Below are 23,661 nucleotides of genomic sequence, written 5' to 3'. Positions count from 1 at the left end.
TTTGCACGTCTCTCAGCTTCGTTCGACGGGCAACATGTTTTTTTTTAATCTTTAGTCGTTTCCATTCATCGAACAAAATGACGCGATAAATATAGATCTGAACTGTGAAAATATTAATAAGCACGCTGCAAAGTTGGGAAGAAGAAATGGCCGGATGGAAAGAGTCTTGGCAAGCTGAATTCAAGAGAGGCGAATTATTTAATGTATTTTTATATAATTCGGGTTGAACCGCAGCGTTTACGCCGGGAGTAGTTTATTCTTCCCGGTTGATCCCTTTGCCCCACGCGAAGTGACACACAGGCGTATACCATGTACCTGTGTATAAATAAATACAGTCGTCAAAGCTGTAGGTCAAAAGCAATAAAACTTGAAGACGAGTCGAAGACGTTCTTTTCTATACGTGTAATATATGTATACATACAATATGTAATATGTGAAAAGTAGAAAAGCGAGCGAGGATGAAATTGGAAGAAGATGAATACATGTAGGAGAAACTCGCGATGGGGTTACTAAGCATGTGCGATGTCGAGGTGGTAAAATTATATGTATATAAGTGGCAAAGTCGTCATCGTACGTGATGCCTAGCCTTAGAGCAGCACCGGCTATTCTCTGACTAAAGTAGCTCTCGTCTTGACTCGACTCGACTCGACTCGACTAATTTCATATCCCTAAGAAGGCGGTTGTCGCATGTCTGCTCTCGCTTCATAGACTCGGTACTCGCGATACGAGGAAGAGAGAACAACGACTGTCTTATACAGCGAGGGAAGAAAGCGCGAGACGGAGAAAGAGAGAAAGAGAGAGAGAGAGAGAGAGAGAGAATGGTACATGCCTCGCAGTGTATTAACGAGAAGCTCTGAAAGCTTTATGAACAAGCATATAATTATCCTTGAACAGGTAGAAATTATTTAAGCACGAAAAGTGCTCGTGACAAGCGTGTAGGCATATCTTCCCTATGCCTAAAAGTAAAGTACATGTAACAAATACAGCGCATTTAGGATGCGGAGTTGGCGAAAAAGAGAATAAAAAAAAGGAAAGTACACGAATCAGCGATAAATGAATGGTCAAATACTCGTGTACACAGTAGGCAATACTTGTACGATTTGAGTAGAAACTTTAGTCATCGTATACACAAACGGCGAAAAGAACTAAACGAATAAAATAAATACCACTTTCGGTGAGAAACCTCGCATTTCGACATACGCGTAAACTTTTGTTATTTGACATTGCGGATAATTGAGATATTGAAAAATATGGCGATTTTACGGTAATAAAACAGTGAAAATCCGTCGCGTACGTCAATTTATAATTAAATTATATCACACATATATATTTTTCTTTGTTTCTCGAAAGATAGTTTGAACTATGCGATACTGGGTAAAACAATACGTGGACATGTTATATAACAACGAGCCTTGAAAATTGGCAGCATAATTAATACAAAGGATAAATCCGTAGTCAAAACTGTTGTCGCAGCAAGCAGCTCTTCTCTGTAGCTCACACTGGTTGAACTGATTAAATTTCCAACATGTCCGACGACGCGTCGATATTCTAGTTATCTAGATAGGTACGTAGAGATAGGTAAGCACCGTATACATACATGTTTAATAATATCTATTACAGTTACGTATAACGTTGAAGATACCGAGCAAGCAAGATTGTTGATTTATTTTTATTCACGAAGCGAGAAAGCGGCAATTTCTCCAACTCGGATAAAACCTGCTCGTTTGACAAGTAAAGGCTGCACCAGCGAATAAGCAATTTTTCAACAAACGTGGTTAAATCGTGTCAAGCGGAAGTCCGTGGCACTTTATAATATTCCAGCTTCGATTTTCTCCCTTCGCCTAGTTCCTCGGATTTCATTTGAAATAAATTCGATTCCAAAATCGTTCGCCGGTTTATACGATCGAAAGAAACTAACTTGTTGTTAAGAAAACGAAACATGTGTGACGTTAAAATAAAAAAGATATAAAAAATTTATACGGTTCAGTTCAGCTGTCGTACAAGTAACAAACAACTGTCACAGACTGTACCTACATTAATATTCCATCGAACGAAACAACAAGCTCTCGTATATCATATAAACGTGCATGTAACTAGCCTACCGTAGTTACAGTAAAATCCGTCGTGGCAAAGCGATAGCGGATCGAGTTGGATGTCGAAGATAAAAAATAAAGAAAAGCACAGCTTTGGTCGTAAACACGAAACTTACGTGTCAAATCCTTATACCTTATACCGAATGGACGGAAGCGCGCGCAAACGTTTCATATTTAATTCATAAGAGCGGTTGGGGCATTGCTCGTATAACATTCATTCATTCGTTATAATATGCGTATACGTTCGGTCATGCAAAAAACGTTTCTTAGAATAAGAGGAAAAGAGAGAGAGAGAGAGTGTCCGTGCGAGTTTCTGGAACAAGATCACATCGTCGGAAATGGCATGGATCGTACATTTGGCGCCGGAATTCCTGCGCATAGCTCTCGACAGAGATATTAAAATCGAATATCAAAGAGAAAAATAAAAAAAAAAAAAAAGACGAAAATGAAAATTCCCCTCCTCGCACTGTTATCAGAGAGAAATACGACTGATTCATCATCGCGTCATCGCGTTACGAGCGATCCCTACACAGTCATCGGTTTGTCGAATTCCTGAGGCGAAGTCAAACTTCAAACAATTCCACGGAAATGAAATTAAACGAACGGTGCAATCATTACGTGTATTTCATACCCGGTGCTGATGCGAATTGTATTTACACGTATGCATACACACATCCGTACATATATACATATACATATACATATATCATATATAGTCATTTGAATGTAAAATGGTGAAACAGATACGTTTCATTAAGGCGAACCCACCGCACCAGATAGAATTTAAATTTACACCGACGCGAAAAAGCGAGTGATTTTTTGCACAAAATTCAAATCCATGAATACGTGATGCGATAACGATATTCGTTCTGTCTGAAATCGCGTACTTGAGGTGTAACAAAAGTGCGTGAAAGAAAAAAAAAAATTTATTTCCGATAAAATTCTGACACGCAAATCAAGTGCAAGATTATAATCGTTTTAAGAAAATGTCTAATAAATTTTCACGCCGCAGCAACAACGAATATATCATACGTACAATAATATATAATAGACTTTTTTTTTTTACACGCCCTGCGAAATAGGTATTCGATTGATTAGTTCACCGTACATTCAATCAATCCTAATACGCCTTAATTGCTTATAATTGCCCTTGAATATATCTAGACCACTTGCTATCTATTAGACGAAATACATGTAAATATACAATACGATGACGGCCAGACACGAGAGCAGCTGGCGAATCAATTGCAATCGAATCATAGAAAAACCGACTGGTCGAAATAAACTTAAAATAAATTGCAGAGCGTAACAACAACAACGATAGGTTTTCTTTGCATATATTTCAAGTTTATTGTAATATCGCATACAGCGTATGCATTGCTATTTAATTTTGCAAAACAAATGCTACGATACATCGGTAAATTAATTTTTATTTTTTTCAAATCTGTTCCACCCACATATCGAACAACCAAACGAATACTAAGGATAAGTGTATAATTCAGTTGAAGTAAAACGACGTGTCAGAAGTGTGAATTATAATTTTCAACTATCGATTTTAAGTTGCGGTAATCGAGTTTTCGCTGTCCATGCCGGAACTTCGATACGAAATTCCATCGATAAGCGTAATGTACAATGGCATGCGTACATGTTCTACGTAATATTGTAATTATGTAGGAACGAGGTACCCGACTATTTTTCAACATCACATTAATTTATAACAACGGGTTGATCGCCGTGTTTTCTTTGCCGTGCACTTCCCTTGTTTTCCTCGCTTTACCCTTCAGCATCCGGGAAATCCGCACGATATTTCTCGAACAATGCATCATTCTCTTCATCCGCTGTTTTCATCCGATGTTTACCCAGTCAGACAAAGTCCAAGTCGGCAAATGAATACAGTCACAATTTATCTGTTTTGCAAATTCTGCACAGCTGCATAGTAAATGCAAAGTCGCGAATTCGACTATGAAACGCACGGTGAAGTAGAAAAGAAGAACAAATAAATGAATAAAAATAACGAGTGTACGAAAATTAACCGTCCGTGATACGAGTCTGACAAATCTGAATTTACAGGTAATACGCATATACCAGTACAATACGGTATATACGGACGTAAGATAATAAATATTGAAATATATTGTAATTCGTCGGTGCATAGAACCGTGGAGGGATACATGCGCACATATAACAACGTGACTTGCTCTACAATCGCTTTGACGAAGAAATAATTATATGCACAAACCGGAGTGCAACGATTGCGAATCGAGTTATTGTACGAAGGGTTCAGGTTGAATAGCCTCGACAGAAGATCGCTACTGCACTTCACTCTGCCCTGCAATCAATCCGTCAGTCAGTCAATCAAGTGTGGAGGGCGCGGTATAATCTCGATGAAATCAAGTTAGGAAGGAAGAATGAAGGAAGGAAAGAAAGAAAGAAAGAAAAACAGGAACCAACGGGTGGGGGGGTGAAAAAGTAGAAAGGTCATAAACTTTTTACGAAACGAAAACCTAATTTCTACAGATTTTTGACAAATCTAGAAAGTGTAGAAAAACAGAGGTTAGAATATAGAATGGCAAAATGTAGAATTTTATATAGATTTTAGATTTCGTCGTACTACGTTTGAACCTTTTTATATTTTTCACCTTTCCGTATTTACAATTTTCTGTGCTTGTACTTTGGACATTTTAATTTTGAAAATTCTATATTTTGGTCCAGCTTCTATAAATCAATCATTTTAATTTTTTACCCCAACCCGAACCAACGACGTTCGCATTGATCTAAAAATAGCAAACTCCATATCGTACATTCATTAATACTACACTTACTATGCAACAGCATTGTGTGGAATGTACTGTATTACAAGTATGATCTAATCATCGACCATAATACCGAGAGCGAGAGAGTGAGAGAGAGAGAGAGAAAGGCCTAGGGTATAATAAAAGGCTTATGAAAATGACGTGTCTATATTTAACCACCGTATGCGAAGCCGGCAATTTACACGCGTGTTATTTATAAAATACAACATCACCTGGTTACAGATATCGGTAATTACGTTCCCGGTATTCATATAAGGCCCGTCGTTATTGCCTGAATCACAAACGCGCGCACACACACACACACACTATGGTAAAATAATCATTCGGCATATAATATGTACGAGTGTTTAAAGGAGGGTAACGTTCTCCTCCAAGACACAGCGGACGACAAGACCGGAAGTTCGGATCAAACTTATTATATAATGGCGGAGCTTTTTCATTCCAGTATGGAAAACGCCTAAAGGCTAAAAGTATGCATCGCCACACGCATGTCACCGTATGACGTGCACATGCGGCCATACGCAGAGCTTGTACGACGATGTTACGTATATTTATAACTTGCACTTAAGCCCCCGCTGCTCCTGCTGCGTTGATGCCACGCTCATCGAGTAAAGCTTCTCGTTTTTCGTGAAATATGCATATATAGCGACAACTGAAAAGCGGCAAGTAAAAACAGTACAAACAGTAAAAACAAAATTCCCTGACTTTTCCCCATCAGATTCATTGTCAGATTTTTTCCTCGACTAAAATGCTATATAGTAATAGTTTATTAACAAATCTACGAATTGATAGGTATTTCAAAATATTGTCACTATCAACGGTACGGGAAAGTAATTTATATGCCGTTCGTTTGAAATTTTCCAACTCAATTTTTTCCCCAACCAAGTGAAAGATTCTCTGACTTTTCCCTGATTTCCAGGTTTTTCCTTATAAGCTGCCACCATGAACGTGGCACCATGAATCATACGTCTCGTCTCGCCTCCTCGGTTCGTCGAATTAGTAAAAAACATAAAAATTCTACTTCACTTTCGTCAAACGATTAGTAAAACTATGTACGAATCATCGCGTATTTGTGTGTTACAGAATCACATTACACATACAATACGGCATGTAAATAATCGTAATCGAATTAGAGATAATAACAGATAAAATACCTGTTACTCGCCTTCGATTAAGCAATTACTGGATGATGATAATAATCAAATTTTTTTCAATCTATTTTTCTTCAAATTCTTATCGAGCATTGTTTTAATCAATCCGCGAGGATGTGGTAAAGACAAAAAAAAAAAAACAAAAAAAAACACGAACAACAAAAATAATGATAACTAACGTCGATTACGGTATATGCAATATTAGTACATATCGTTGATTCCGAGTCGTTCACTAATCACGGTGCAAATGTGCACGCAATTGCTTTCGATTCTAATCTATGAGCCACTGCAGATCGCATTAGCGATCGCACTCACTAGTTAATCGGAAACAGCGATCTCCGGGCGTTGACAGCTGCGGCTTGGCCGCACGTTCGATTATGACGAACATAATGTTGCTCATTATTGCAGTACATCGCACTTGTCAACTCGGGACGTGAGCGGTAATTTTTCTTAGGGTAGAATATGTGTCGGGCTCGTACAGTCCGAACGAAAGATCTGCCGAAACCGAACATTTTCAAGTGAAAGATATTCAAAAGCTGTTACCGAATCGCAGTGTCGTTTAAAGGAGTTTAAACGAGATGAGAAAAACGAAAAAAAAAAATTAGAAAAATAAATGTTACATCATCGTTAGTTTGTTTGTAAATGATTTTTCTCCGAATCACCCCATAGACAACGAATTTTTATCATAGTTGAATCTCAGGTTATTGAAAAAGTGTTCGATAAAAAATTACTAAGGTATACACAAATTTAAATTCATTCGCAAACTTACGTTTTGTTGAAAATCAAGAATTTCAATCATACAGATTTAAATGACATGTCTGTTTTTGGCAACGGGTCGAGAATTGATTAAAAAAAAATAAATAACTAATTAAACGAACTCTGAATCAATGAATATTGGGACAATCAGTACGATGTGTTGACGTTGTGTTTTCGATGTTTTGCAACGTTAAGAAGATCGATCTTCTTTGAATTACCTTCAACCCAATCATAACCACGCTGTTTCACAATCTGAACATCGAATTTTTATTTCTGCCCAAACAACTCGAAGATTTCGAGCGTACCTTGGACTTTCCTTGGACTTTGGAGTCTTGCAAAGCATAGCGATAGAAATCGAGAATCGATTTTCCACACATCTTTCGCCCCGCTCCTCAGGGATGGTATTGCTGATGTTATTAATATATCAGACGATCCAGGTTTACAACAATTTTCGGTGTCATCAAACACGCGGATATTAAAAAAATTCAACGATCAAGGAGGAAATGTAATTTCACATAGATCTGTTATTACGCGTAACATCATCGATATATGTAAATTAATATATTATACGTAATAATATACAGCGCAAAAATTTCTCAAACATAATTATGCAATAGCAGAGGGAAAAAGCAATCTGTAAAACAAAAAAAAAAACAAAAAACAAAAAAAAAACAGAAATGATATTGTGCAATACTTTCACCATCGTATAATACACAGATAATAACGTGGACCGGGACCGGAATAAAAAAATATGGGTTTCTCGGTCACGGGATGGAATTTTTATTACATATACGTGCGAAAGAGTTCGCTTCGAGTTCTCCTCTGTGCCATGCGGTTTGCGGTAGTAATTCCATCAGGGCGTAAAAATATTTTTACACCTTTCAACTATATAACCAAGAATAGTCACAACGTTGAAGTTATTAACGCTAACCTAACTAAACCTTACGAAAAGAATCGTTACTTTGCAATTTTCGAATGAATTTGAAGGAGTTTGTTTTTAAAAATATGAGCACGTTCTGCTATTATTGAAGTTTTTCACAAATTTCAGATAATCTTAAAGGTGCGCAAAAAACAGTTTCTTCTAAATATGCATCGTCACGTTAACGTTACTAACTTCAACCTAATGAATATAGTCGTACATATAAGTTGGCTTTTTGACAGACGTTCTACGAGAACCTTGTGCGTCATACCCGAGAGTCATACAGATTTCTTGTTGTTACAGATTCGGATCCGTGCAGCTGAGCCACGTGACCCGATAGTACGCAAGACTTCGATTTTGCGACTGGATTTGTTTTACACCGTAAAAACTTTCAACGAATTAGGCCCCTAGAAAGTGAAATGAATTCCTGACATTGCATTCTCCCAATTTTTCCCCGCTTGCAACAAAAAAAAAATCTACAAATTACGTAGTAATTTATTACTTTTTTATTATTCTATAAATTACACAGTACGGAAGTTCGCATATTCTAAGTGTAAGGAATTGTCCTGCGCCTGTCATATAGAGACGACTGTACAGACTCGAGGACCGGGAAAATTGAAGTCGATCAACAGCTCCAGAATTAAGCGTTATTAAACCTATGCACTTACGTAAGGTACATACGTGTATTTCGGAGAGAGAGGGAGAGAGAGAGAGAGAGAGAAGACTCGAGTGGGAATTACCGTCAGACACGCACGCGCTCGAGTGTAACTGCATTTTGATCCTTTGATCGTTCATCTCGCGATTGGATATCCATGCACGCCTACAGTGCCGCTTCGTACGGCTTATATACCTATACCTATACCTATGCGCCAATCTACGGCTATGGCATTGCCATGCGGTAAATACCATTCGTCAAATAATCGCCGTATTGCAAAGTTTACATCAACGTCCAATTTGAAATTTCACAACTGTTCTGAACATTCTCCGTTCGGGGAATATATCTGCCATGCTACTATGTCATTATTATGATCCCGTACTAACACGGACATTTGTAAGCCATAAAAATGTTGAGAAACAAACTATGTCATCTCATTATCCCCAGACGTTAGAACCGATGCGCGTGTCTTCGCTTTGTGAGATACCGATCGTTTCGCTCTCATTTTTGTGATCTCAATTAAGCAAGAGTATAATGTGTAGGTAACTCAAATGCGGTAACGGCCTAAAAATTCTTCACAACCGATGAAAAATCGAAATGAAATTGTCAATTGCTCGGTTTAATGGGATTCAAATCTTGGAGAACGTGTCTCACGTACATCGCACGATAACAATTGATAAAAGGATTTTATTTTCTTCAAACCGGAGGCACGGATTATTGCCAAATATTTGTAAGCCCTTATTGTTATATAAGACGCCGAGCGTCGACTTGTGCAACACGACGAATGTCAGCGTGTAATTTTTTGAAAAGCGTGGCTTCGCTTCATCTTCGCCCCGCGCATTTAGAGCCATGCATCGGGAAACCACTATTTGTTTAACCCAGTTCTTGCGGCAGCAAGACCGAGCGCGGAAACCTCACCTTCTCTGCACAGGTGAACCTGAGAGCCGACCAGTGCACCTTGCATGCACAATGCATACGTGATACGTGCATGTATATAATAATAATAGAGCGCACGCGGTACTCGAGTAAAAAGGGAAAAATAAGACTCCACGGTTACGGAAGAAAACATCAAGAGGTAGCCAGCCACTGTTGCTTGCTGCTGCTGTAGGTGGATGAAAATAATTCATCGAGGAGGTTGGTATAAACTTTTTATCAATTTTATTACCAGATATAATCGTACTTGTATACCGCGTATTTGTCCATGGCAATTATTATATTCGTAAGCTGCGGAGTCTTTTTCAAAAATACCAAGACAAATGGTATTTATTTGAACAGCAGATACGAGCTCGGATAACGATGCGATTGCTTCAAATCGCGTCTAAAATGTTCAAGTTTGTTAAAAAGAAAAAAAATAAATCGTTTAATTTCCCTCTACAACGACGAGATTACAAGTATCCTACATATTTAATTAATTTTTTCATCCTCGCGTTCGGTATTACATAGCAGTGTCTGTCTGACGTTTAAAACATCCGTCGCTTTCATGAATTTCTTTTTCCCAGCTCAAGAGTATGTGTAATAACTCTAGAGTTTCATACATGAAGCTCTGTTTTCCGTTCACATCCCATCAATGTCTCTTCATCTCTCTATTTCATTGTACTCGGTAATGTGCAATATATATATATATATATATATATATATATATATATATATATATATATATATATATATATATATATATATATATATGCATGCATAAAAGAATTGTCGGTTTCCTGCCCATCAGCTGCATTCGCCAGCGATTAGAGCTGCGGAGTGTGCTCCCACTTTCGTACGTAGGCAGGTATTATATTCGTGGAATTGAATTCTGTCATAGAAATTTAATAATGGAATTAGAACGAGAGATGAGGATGATAATGGATTCGCTGATTGGATAAATCGAGCAGTCGATATTACCAACTGCAAATTTACAATTACACACACACACATATATATGTATGTATGTATATATATATAGCAAAGTTGAATTATTCATACGCTGCACGATGCCGTGCTATTTTTGTACATATTCCGACGCCATCGTCCCAATTTTACTACAAACTGCCGAGGCCACGTCTCCGGTCACAAACATTTAGATCATCGCCGCGATAACAATTAAACCCCGAATCCGTATCCGCATCGCGATTTACGGTATAAATTCCAATGTTCGACCAATTCCGCAAGTAAACTTATTAAAATAATAATGATGGTACAATAATGAGATTTAAAAAAGTAATACAACCGTTAAGAAAACTCTGGTGGTGGTTATTTCAAGAATATGTATAAATAAACGCGGAAGCACAGAAATCGGGTTGAAGGAAAAAGCATTCGGAGAGCGCTTGACGCTTCTCGACAGCTTTCAGTGCGGTACCTAAAACCTACACAACGCGTATATAAGACTGCAGTTTGTTCGCGGAAGAAGGAGAGGCGCGAGTTAGAGAGAGAAATGGAAAGAGAAAGAGAAAGAGAAAGACGGAGAGAGATACTCTATTTTTGCAAGAACATTCGGGTAAACAGCTTATACCGACCTCGTGTTCTTCTCGTCGAGAAGAAAACGTGCCGAGTAAGTGAACTGCGGTAAAAACTGAGCCTAGAGAGCTGTAAGCAGCCAGGCCAATGTATAACTGCACTAAATTCGTCCGAATTGTCGCTTTTCATCCTCTCTCTAGGCGTCAATAAATAATTCGATATTAAGCGACCCGAACGCGTTTCTAGATATCGCTTGCGTACAAAAAGCGTTTCACCGTTTCTTTTTATTTCGTTGCTCATTTTCAGCAACATGTGCGCATTTTTCATATTCAACTGCGGCACGGTGTCGGATAAAATAATTATTCACAATTCGCTGCGCACCGAACGAATGTTCGATTCGAAATGATTTTAGCAGCGCAGCGTCGTTCCACGCCATTTTTCGCGATTTCGTTGAATTCGATTTCCTCTAACTGTAATTACCACGACCGCACGAGATTTTAATAAATAAACTCTCCCTACCGACTCGAAGTGTGCTAATTTAGCCCACAGAGAAAATGATACGAAGTCTATCACGCAATAATCAACGCATATACCGCGTAACCAGGGATTTCGAAAATAAGCAGGCTTGAAGCTTTTACGAGAGATAAAAAAAAAAAAATATCGCAATTACCTCAAAATAAATAATTTATATTTTCTTTGTCGCGAATAAATAATTTTCTCAACGAAAAACTGAAACAAACGGCAGGATCAATATACATATTCCAAATAAATGTAACACGTTAGATAAGCGATCTCGCGTATATAGTACATGACGAATAAGAGAGTCAGTACGCATACAATATACATATATTTGCGTGGCCTGAATGATGACACAACGTTGGCGTCTCGTCAACTCGTTTAAACATTGAGCTGACTAACTTCCGCGCCGCGCGTTCACAATCGTTAATTCATGGCCTTCTCTCACCGAGTTCACATCGTATGTGTATGGAATATGTCTCGCTTTTCTCACCCGTAACCTCCTAGAAACCTTGCGTATATCGCGGTTAGTGTGAAAGAAAGAAAAATAAAAAAATAAAAAAATAAAAATGAACACCGCAAGATATATGTATTTCCACTTTTGTTCTTCGTCGTCAGTCGTTCACACACTCCGTAGAACGATTGTAACTATTCTCTCTATCGTACCGAATAATATCTACAGCAACGCTTTGCCGGCGAATGTCAAGCTTAAATGTCCTGCAAGTAGTCATTGTGTCTGTTGCAGCTGTCGTGCTTTACGATTAAGGTCAGATCCAACCGCGGAGTCGACGATCAGTTTATACGTACGTCGGATCGTCCAACTGACATACATTCAAAGACCAATATCCGGCATTTTACAAGTCCTTGGTCAATAATTTACGACCATACGTTTAATCTATAGACATTGGGGTGTTTTGGAAAAAAATTAATTTACGATTTTCCAACGTCGTATCCCCTAAAAAGTTTTCTTCAGATCAAAAGAATGCTTCTATGAAAAGATGAGCGTTCCACGTTACGTGGATGATCGTGCTCATTTGGTTTTTCACTTTTTTTCACATGTTTGTGAATTTATGAGGAAACACGTTGCAGCACTACAATTATTATTATTTGTTTTTTTTTTCAGACATTTATATTCAACCCAAAGATGACGATCCATAACACAACGATACATCAACCGGAAATATTGTCCTTCTAAATTAAAGTTTCATGTTAAATTATAACTATTTCATGAGATTGAATTAAAACACTTCTCAAACATCAACCGGAGATTTAACATTACAAGTGTGTTTCTTCGTAGTGAGGTAAATTGATATTATGAAAATTTTATTCGCGATACTTCATAAATTTGAAAAAAATGTAAGAAAGGTAAAGATCATAACGTAAAACACTCATCTTTGGACAGAATCTTTCTTCTACGCTAAAAAAATTTCTTAGAGGGAGCCACGGTGCAAAATCGCAAATTATTTTTTTCTCAAGCACCCTAACACACATACTTCCTACTCAGGTGCAATCAATATTTCCCAATCAAACGACGATTTTTCGTCACTTGATACTTATAAAGAGAAAATTCATGCAATTCGTAAAGTGCATGCATGCATGTACTAGGTCCAGGCATACCCGCAGATGCATTCCAACCGCACCTGTGTAAACCGGCAGCAGCAGGTATAATGTATATAAATAATAAGAAACTATTTCATAAACGTATCAGAGAAAGAAAACGGGGGTATTCGTCAAGCTGCATTAGTTAGCGGCTCGGTGGAGACACGAGTCTGGTGAAATCCTGTGGCACACCACCACCACCACCACCACCACCACCACGTGGGCGATATGCCTAAGCTACCACAGGCAGGCACATGTGACTGCGTGCAAGAGAGTCTGACAGGAAGTAGCCGAGATACGCGAGATTGCCAGAGATAATAGATAATAGACACATAGTAAGTGTAAGGCGGCGGCCAGTCGTTAAGTCACACAACTGTAACAATAAAAAGTTCCAACGGTCTCTTATCATTTTAAATTACTGCAGGGGAGGCTATTAACCCTGCATAGTGAAACAACTTGTTATAGTTGCACCGCATCGTAAACCAGTACCAAGAAGTATAATAATTGACTCGGTCGGTTTGTTATCCACATACGCGATTTTCCTGATTTTCCGCTTTCCCGCAACGTGTGCCAGTAATGGAAGCTACCTGTAATAATTTTCCATTTACCGCGTATATAATAGAATGAAAAAGAAAACTGATATTACATACAAGGCGCGGACGGTTAGTTTCCACTTTTATCGATAATGCGGTGTGAATTGGTCTCGAAAAATACACCGGCGATCCAGTTAATGAGAAAATTCATCACGGACCTAACCGCGGTTCTTCGATAGTGGGATATTACTTATCGCCATTATTGCCACAATTATTATTATTGTTATTATTGTAATTTCCGGAAGCCGGCCGAAGTGTGTTAACATCATTAGGCTACGTGGAGTCGTTGTATGGTCGTTGCTCCTCGATTCTAGACGAGTGGTCACACGAACCAAATTATTTTACACACTCGCTTTGATCATTAAGATTTTTGATTATTAAACCAGACTCGTGCGTAAATTGATAATACGTGAACACGAGTAACGATACACATATGCGTCGCACCCGGGGAGAGGGGTTAATCATTTATCAATTTTGATGTACCCCTGATTATATATATATATAATATAATATGATATAATATATATAGGCAAAAGAATAGCAAGAATTGAGCGGAGTAAATTCGTTTGCAACTTCTGTAACTACGACTCACAGATTTTGGACTATAACGTAGCGCATGTGTCAGAATAATATGAATCATATTTTACTCTGCATAAAAAAGCACGAGTATTGTACATACATGTACAGGGATTAAAAATTTTCAAAAAGTTAGCGGTGCAGAGTTATGTCCGCAACGACGATAACGATCGATTATAAGGTGCGACGTAATTGGCTTAATGGAATTGAAAATGGACCGGATAGCTGCCGCTGCTGCTTATTAATGGTACGTAACAGCCATCGATACAACTCTCTATCCATCTATCTATTTATCTATTTATCTATCTCTCTCTCGCTGAATAATCTAGCTACATCGGCCACCGCTGAGGGAAGTGTATCGCATGTACCCGCCATCCGGTTACAGATACCTGCACTGCATCTACCTACTGCACGGTACCAAACGACGTTACAGAGCTCCGTCCAATCCTCAAACGAGTCGTTATATTTGCATAACAATTCCGTCCAATAAAAAGCGATCAATGAAACATACATTCAAACTCGCACGATATTAACGATGTTTAATGAAAGAAGAAACGAAAGTAAAAAGAAAAAGAAAAAGATCTTCGATTGACCGGGACGACGTTTGGATCGCGGATATAGACGTGACCAAGCCCGTGTTATCCGTTGAAGAATCAATGTATGCAAACTTGCGTACCTACGCATACATGCGACGTGTGTATAATTGGCGAAGTTCAATCTCGGTAAAATCGATGGACTGACGATAACGTTTGCAAGTCGATTAGGCGCCAACAACCGGCCAAGCCTTCCTTCTTGGCTCATTTCGTGAACGAATATATTATACATATGGCAATGACACGTGACTACAACAGAATGGCAGAACAGTCATGGGTTCTTTGACGTATCGATGTATGAACAATCGATTATAAGCATATTATTGATCACGATGTTAAGATCTGCCGTTAACTTTTTCATCGAGGCTTCGTTTCATCGTCAAATGTCAATATTATTTTATATTCCCAGCCAATCCTTTCGATGACTCGGTTTGTTCTTTTCTTTACTTCTTTTTTTTTTTTTATGAAAAGTTCCACCATTGCATTACACTTTTCCCTTTTCCCATTATTGCGTGCACACGCGTTCAGCAGTAGCGAAGTATCGTATCAGTTTCCAATTACATTTCTTATTAAAGTTCGCTTTCGAGCGTAACGAGCATTACGTCACACGGGAGAGGCAATTACGTGATTGACAAACATACATGCATCCTGTGCTCTCGAATACTAATGCGCAGCTAAATAACACTACGGTCAGTCAGTCAGTCGTGTAACAGAAAATTCTCGCTGTATGTAAACATTACAGCGTTCCAGGTTCGAATACCGTGACGATATCAGGAGAATGTAGGAAATAAAAATACCACAAATGCGACACACATGCCGCGAGAGATTTATATTCATTGAGCGATTCGATAAATTCACCGTGGTTTTTTAATTTTGTCGACCGCAGCCTTTTCAAAGCAGAGTTTCGTTGGATTTTATTAAAAAATTGAATACATCGGTAAAAGAAATATAATCAAACATGTTCGATAATATTAGACGTTCGTTATTAATCGAAACAGTGAGATGGGGTGAAGCAATATCGTCGTTTGTTCATCGTCGAAACGAAGTTTACTGGTAAAAAAAGCACGATAAAAGAGACATCAATGACAAATATAGACGGCTAGTTTACGACGTTAAAACCAGCGGTAGAAAAGAACGTTGCAAGTTTTATTTCCATATTTTTTCCGTTATTAAAAAAAATATCCATTTTTTCTTCCATTCCTTTACCATCGATCCTCGTCGTTGTTTCAAGGATTCTGCTTAAGGCTCAGCGATATCCTGAATCGGCCTACGTTCCTCATAAAAAATAAACAATCTGAAGCGCGTTTTCTACCATTCCATTCGTCCAAATCCATGAGCGTCAGGCAGTCAGTCACTCGGCACTATTACGGCGGAAGTTGGCGAGTCGGATATCTCCACGTTGGTTCGTCGAATAATTATTCATGTCTATCGATTTCATAATGGACATTATTTATTTATACGCAGGATTGACGTCTCTTATACCGGGCTAGCCGTTCCGAGCCACTGATTATATTTTCACCCTGCATCACCATCACTGTCCCGGTATTTATACACTTTCCGAGGTTCTCACTGCAGCGATCCAATCAATATTTCAAATTCATTCAAAACATTAAAAGTAAAACTTGTTCGGGTCTCCATATCTTATCTTACAACTGATTGAATTATTTTCGGACCGCACTGTTAATTATTATTGGTTATTATAGTCGGAAGAAAAATTCAACACGTATAGTTAATTCAATATGCACAGGTATTATAGCCATCATATATCTATCTTGTGTCAATATACGACTCAACTCTGAAGTATGTAGCTAAACGTATAATTAACTGGTCTTGCATGAAATGGGATTGTAAAATTAGTGAAACTTCGCAACCAGCTTCGAATCAGTACCTATGTGTGTGTATATATATATATATATATATATATATATATATATATATATATATATATATATATATATATATATATATATATATCATTTTATTATATATTCATTCAAAAAGTATTATTATTCCAATGCCACGAACAATCGATGTAATACGTCACGGTTATCTTCAAAATTGTATAATATACAATTGTATACGCGTATATTACCTACATTTATGCCCGTTACATAAACGGTTTCAATGGAAACAAATTTACGACTTGAATGTATTTTCAACTACTTGAAATTCCACCTATATATATAAAACACATATCTACGTATAATCCTAATTCCGTTAGCTACGAATACGAAATTTTCAGAGGATGAAATATATCCGCCGTTACGCAACGTTGCAATTTATACTTTCGTACAAATTTAAACACTCTCTTCGACGACGTAATACGTCATGAAACGTGCACGATAATGTACACTAGAAACAGCACAACATTTTTTTTAAAATTCAAATCCTGACTCGCTTCGATCGGTATCCAGTTAAATTATTATTATTATAATTATACGTACATACAAATAGAACCAGATTGATTTCGCATCAATTACCGACTGCAAGACTATACTTTACACCCGATACAACTCCGAGTCAATTGGATAATTACGTAGGATCGTACCTACGGAGAATACCTAATGTCCGTGAGAAATTTTTCCGGCCGATGTGGTGAAAGAAGAAAAAAAAAAAAAAACCTTAAATAGATAGACGAGACGAGGTGATCGGCCCGTGTAAGGCGGTATCAAATCGATTCTCGGACCAAATATCCCCCCCCCCCCCGTATAATTCCCAAGAGGGTGCCTCGGATGGATGCCGGGGGGTTTCAAATGCCCCCAAAGCGGTTAGTCATACTGTCACCCGCCTGCGGCAGCAACGAGCCGCGACACACTTTTCTTTCGCTCCTCGTCCATCGATAAATTCAATTTCGATTTCCCGCCTAGCTGCTGCTGCTGCTCAATCGCAGTTGAAAACGGTACGCGGATCATATTCGTAACTCGGTAGGTAGAGCCGTATCTGAATTCAGAGTACTAGGAGGGTGGGGCTAGCAATAAGCATGTGGAAAGATTGAGAAGTGGAAGGGTCGTAATGTCCGATGTTTCGGAAACGTGAACATTTTTTTCAAGAGATATTTTGAAATGTGAGAATTCGAGATACAGCAAAGTCAAGATACGCGGAGAGAGGTTGAGTTTAGAGTACCAAAGTATCAAGAATAGTGACAATTGTATGTTTGGACTTGCTGTATTATTATCGATTTCAACGATTGATATTTTGAAATTAGATGACAAAAATTTAACCTTTGTACATTTCGAAGTGTATTGAACAGGTTTTCGCGTCTTTGAAAATTCGATATTCTAACTCGTCTGTTATCTTATCTTTCCGCATTTTTACTCCCAGCCGGAGTATAATAAGCGACGGTTAAAGATACGTGACAAAAAAGAAGAACGTAATACCGAACGGAAAATGGGCGATATTTTTTTAAAAGAATTTTCCAGAATCCCCTGAGCACACATTTTTCATTATTACGTACCCGTACGTTATATCCGGCACCGCAACTTTGCGGTGTTTTCCAAATAAAGACACAGCGAAGCCGTCACGCAACGGAATCCCCGCGATGCTTATAAAGGTCTCTAGACTCCTGCAGAGTTTCTAGACCTTGGACGACGCTCAGGTAGGAGGAAATTGTTCTAAAAAAGGCTCGCGTGGGATTCGGTATCAATTATTCAAAGGCAGCTAGCCGGTGTGTTCGGTCTGTCTTTCCATGAACCGAATCAGTTTACTACCGATAAACGTTACGCGATCAAATTTACTTTTCACGCTTTACATCGTACAGCGCAATGCGTGAAAATTGATTTTGTTTACAGTATAGCCCAGATTTTGGTTGAATGTTTATTTATCTTGAATCTTCATTCATATCGCTATTGGACAGAAAAAAAAGAAATGTGTAAAAAAGGGAACTTTCGCTGTATTTTCAGCTGTACAATGTTAGATAAAGTTGATTATTTTTTTTTCTCCCAAACACGTATCATACGCTGTACGTTACAAAGCCTTCTGGTAGATGAAGAGAATAAAATAATTTTGTGGAATTGAATATATCATTGAAAGTTTGAAATGAAATCCTGCATCATTGAAAACTAATGTAATAATAATATTAATAATAAAGGAATAAATAATCACCTACAATGCAATATATATCTATAGTTATAACGTAAATTCGTGACCGGATCTCAGACGATCTTGCGATATTTGCAGAAGATCTTGTTATACGTATGCTCGGATATCTGTACGAAAAGAAAAAAAGAAAATAAAAATAAACCGAATCACTCGCGGAATCTTGAAAAAAGAATGATAGACGGTGGTGGGCTGCATTCCTGGTGAATTGGTCAGCACCATCTCCCTCGTCTCTCTCCGCAGCCATCATCTTTTCTCAAGTCTCCGTACCTATATAGCTCCAGGCAGAGCACAACAGCTGGTGCCCGTTGTTCTTGACTCATCCTAATCTTTGTACACTTATCCAGCGGATCTAGTATACCTATACGTACACCTACGATAATATTGTACGTTATTACGCAGACTGCAGTTTGCCGCGGACGAACGATAAATTCTCGACTTAACAATGCGAGAGGCAAGGTAGTGAATATGTGCATCTATACTCACACGGTATTAACTATACACATACATACATGTAAAGACGGCTTGATCGAGTATGGAATATCTTCAGTGCGTGGTACACATGTACATCCATTTTCATCTGCGAGAGTTGGGTGAATTTAAATTGAACAACTGTACGGCAGTATTGTGCAGTATACCTTATCGCGGTACATAGGAGGAGAAAGAGAAACAAAGCGAATTGCAAAACGAGTACATGTGTGTTGTATTAGGTAAAGGGTAGGCGAGTCGAAGGAGAAAGACAGGCAGGCAGGCAAGGCATGCACCGAATCGAAGCAGCAGTAGTTGCCTCTCGCAAGCTCGTGTTAGTATTGACGTCACCACCTGTCTTGCGGCCAGCAGAGTCCCCGGGGTATGGGTCAGCAGTATCCTACGTATTCTTTTTGGAGCACTGCGATGCACTGGGTATGCATGTACGTCCTGCGAGCACAAGGCTAAATACACATACACGCATACTCGAGACACGTAGTGCGTGTGTGCACCTAGGTGCCTGCCTATACGTTATTCAATTTGCACGTTCTTAGATGCACGTGTCGGTGGGACTGCTGCGGCAGCAGCTGGCTTATCAATGACCTGCAGTTTCACTCGTTGCTGGTGACGACCATGCTATGGATAATGTATGCATACGTGGTACAACAAATGTATGTACGTGCTTGCTGTACGTTCGTTGTGACGTCCTCGTCCTCTTCCCGCATGTGCATTCTATACGGTATAGCGATAACGCGTTTCATTGTCAGTTATTTAAAATTTCATGGAGATTCGACATAGGTATGCATACTACGGTCTCACGATACGTACGCAACGATCGTATCAATCCCCCTCGGCTGTTTCGGACATTAGGAAGTTTGTCGTACATTAAATAATAATATACTTCGTTCGATTGTTTTCTCTCTCCGGATATCATATTAAATTACACGCACACAAAAATTGCATATCATTTACAATAGATAAGCAATGTAATTATCAATTCCAGTAATACGCATTACCGTGTTGAAATTTTGCATCGATTATAGATGATTTTGCAGAAATAATAAAATTATTCCTGAAACATAGATAGATTTACTTAATTTACGTGTAAACTTCTCTTATACAGTCCGCGACTAACCTCCCGCGTGCAAACACCTACAACTTTTGCACAGCCAAACGACAGAACAGACATAACCGCTGAAAATGCTAAAACGAAGAGAAAAAAGAGGTAAATAATGGGCGATCGTTCGCTCGCCTGCTCTGCAGTCGTTCTCGTCCGTTTGTAACGCATGGGGAAACTCGTTCCGGGTCTGAAAACGTGCAGGCTCTTTGTTTGACGCTTTATAAATGCAGGGAGAGAGAGAGAGAATGGGGGGGGGGGCTATGTAGAATAGAGTAGCGTTACGGGATAGAGACTAGGCACAATACGCAAAGACATGATAGGTGTGTTAGAATCCAGGCCCTGACCCTCGAATTGACGTACCCATAATTTATACAGTTATCGTATGGGTACCTATAGGCTACGCATTGTAACGATTCGTACGTGGATTTCGCTCGGAGCAGAGAGCATTGAGCGATTTTTTTTTTGTTTTTACGAAGTCACAGCGATGAAATACTCGCTGCATTGCTATCTTACACGGATATCTACGCCTAGTCACGCCTTTCGATAAACACCGGAGAATGAGACCGACTGATACGCAATCGGTTGAGGTATTTGAGGACAATTGCGTGTTGGCTCTTGAAACATCGATGACAGCGGCAAAACGATCGCGTCTAATCGATTCAAAGTCAACTAATTGATCAACATAATTTCCGCGTAAAGGCAAATGACCGAAAATAAGAATATTTATCAAAAAAAAAAAAGAAAACAACAATACAAATAAGAACAAGAAAAAGAAGAGAGCAACAACGTCGTAATGCAATCGCGACGGGCTCGCGGGACAGGTAAATGTTCCAACGATCGTTCGCTCGCCTCTGATCCCTTGAAACAACAAATTGTAGCCAACGAAACACACGTCGTTCGGCTAGCGTGCGTGCACGGCGAGATTGATGGGCGAGGGGCGAGGTTACGAAATTGGTTAGACGATCCATCGCGATCGGTCATAGACGCGGAAGCGCGTGTAGAGAGAGAACTCAGTTGTGCTTAAATACCCGCACTTGCGGGTTTCGCGTAACTTTATGCCCTGTTCCAACGGACGAAAGTATCGTCGAAATCATCGGGTTTTGGACGCGGCGAGCGTCGGGCGATCTGCAAATGACAACAACAGACGCCGAGGAAGTGAAACGATTAGTTCCTCCCGTGTTGCTTCACCGGAAGAGTGGAATGTGGAGATTGAACCTAGAAGAGCGCACCTAGAGGGTGAAATCTTGGCGTAATTCTGTTCAACAACTCACATTACGTAGATAGAGAGAGAGCTGAATCGATAAAACGGTGCCGAGCCAGCCGGGAGTCTTTGTTCCAAGCGAAGCGAAGGTCGTAAAAACTTCCGTCTCTTCTCTTCTTCCATTCACTGACGTATAGAGAACAAACGAACGAAAGAACGCGAACTGAACAACAAACTTGAGCCTTTCGCCTCAACTAAAACACAAAATCAAACGATTTCGAACAAGGCGTTTGAGATACTGACCGGTCACCATAAATCCATCACAGATCTCGAGTCTGTTCACCTGGCTAACAGTGCGAATAAATCCTTGTCGATATTCTGTCCGCGAAAGAAATCTCACTCTTATGTGAAAATCTCAACCGTCTAAAGCGCACCTCCGGTACATAACAAACGTTTCTTCAACCTTTTTCACGATGCGATTTTACGCACCCATATTTCAGCACAGATACCGAACTAACAACAAAAACGCGCACCCACCGTAGTCATCGAGAAAACGCGAAACGAAGATAAACAAAAAAACACAAAACAAACCTCGCAAATAGCGTGTCGAGAACTGGAGATCTTTTATCGTTAGCTGACTCCTTTTTTGTCCTCCAGGAAGACTTTTCGCGAACAAGGAACGCGCGGCGACGCTCCTCGCACGACGGACGCGGCGCGACTGAGGCGCCGGCGTGTTTACTGCTCCCTCCATCTCCCCCTCGCAAGATCGCGTTGCCCCCACCACCGAGTTTCCCCTCTACGCTCATCCGCCTACACGCCCGGGGCTCAGCTGGCCGGCAGTGGCGCTCAACCTGCGAGGCGTTTTCGTACGACGCGTAGTTCGTGGTTGACAACTCCGGCGTCTCACTTGCGGATTCACGGCGAGCGAATCGCTCGACTAATATAATATACGGGTTGACGGAGAGCATCGACTGAAGGGGGTTCAATTGTCGGATCGCGACGATACTCGGAGCGCTTGAGCGCCGCGGAAGATTCGAGAATTTCCATGAACACGAGGATGGATCGGGAAGAGAATCGATCGTTATCGCCGAGCTTCTTTTGCGAAACAATCGAATCCGCCCTCCGCGTCTAGACCGCGGTTTAACTGCCTCGAATCGATAACTGCACCACTTCACGGGGGACGGACGCCTTCTTAACGCCGGCACGGTTGTTATTGCCGATCCGGCGTCCGCAGCCGGCACACGCGCATCATGGGTAATTTATTCGAGTATCCGCCGCTGCATCGCGACGGCGTGTGGAATAGAACGATGAAAACTGAAATTTGAGACTCCTCGTTTCTCCGAGTGTGTTACGCGTCGTGTGTACGTTACGCACAGATGCACCTGTAATCGGAGACGCTTTCTTTGAGACGACTGATGAGAAAACAAAGCACTCTCCGATGGCGTGTAATTGTTTGTTTGTATCCCTCGCTACCTCGCAGTTAGTATTACGGCTTGCAAGCCCCGATAAAACGATCAGGATACGATGTCTTTTTTTCGTTATTACACCCTTGCCCTCTTTTTCCACAACAGAAATCATAAATCAATCCACCGCCGCAGAACTAGCTCGTCTCTCGAGTCAGTCGGCGCAGCGCTCTCGCCTTGTTTCCTTTCATTCGTCGTCTTCGACCCTTGCGAGAGGAACAGCTCCACACGCTGGCCTGGCATTGCAGGACTCGGCGACTGAATGGCGCGGTCAAAAATTATACAAATTTTAATCCCCCGGAGAGCGCAGGCAACGAGGGGTTTCGTCGCTGAAAGGCACGGCACCCTCCTCGTTGTTCCCTCGAAATGTACGCTTGAATTTTTAGGCGTATATACTTGAGTATGAAAGGAGGAAGAAAGGAAGAGAAAAAGGAAATTATTCTCCACCTCTTATACGTCGCACGCAGGACTGTCGCAACCCACGTTGCTTCGTATCCAAGCACCGCGTCTTTTGTTTGAAGAAATAAACGTTCCCCGAACGAGAAGACGAACGAATCAAGAAAGGAATATGAAAAAGAAACATCAGAAATATACAGGAAACAAAC

At 39.9% G+C, this 23,661-nt stretch overlaps 1 protein-coding gene across 9 annotated transcripts in view; it reads right to left on the bottom strand.

Moving 5' to 3' along the window:
* Positions 1-22,299, bottom strand: part of LOC124180192 (ankyrin repeat domain-containing protein 50) — a 79,950-nt gene extending 57,651 nt beyond the window's left edge. For all 9 annotated transcript variants that reach the window (XM_046565365.1, XM_046565368.1, XM_046565370.1 and 6 more), the window contains exon 1: positions 21,664-22,299. The gene's annotated coding sequence lies outside the window, so the exon portion shown is untranslated. The remainder of the gene's footprint in view (positions 1-21,663) is intronic.
* Positions 22,300-23,661: the final 1,362 nt, after the last annotated feature.

The sequence above is a fragment of the Neodiprion fabricii genome, chromosome 4, assembly GCF_021155785.1.
Source record: "Neodiprion fabricii isolate iyNeoFabr1 chromosome 4, iyNeoFabr1.1, whole genome shotgun sequence".
In the NCBI taxonomy this organism is placed as follows: Eukaryota; Metazoa; Arthropoda; class Insecta; order Hymenoptera; family Diprionidae; genus Neodiprion; species Neodiprion fabricii.
This window is presented reverse-complemented; position numbering and strand designations above follow the sequence as displayed.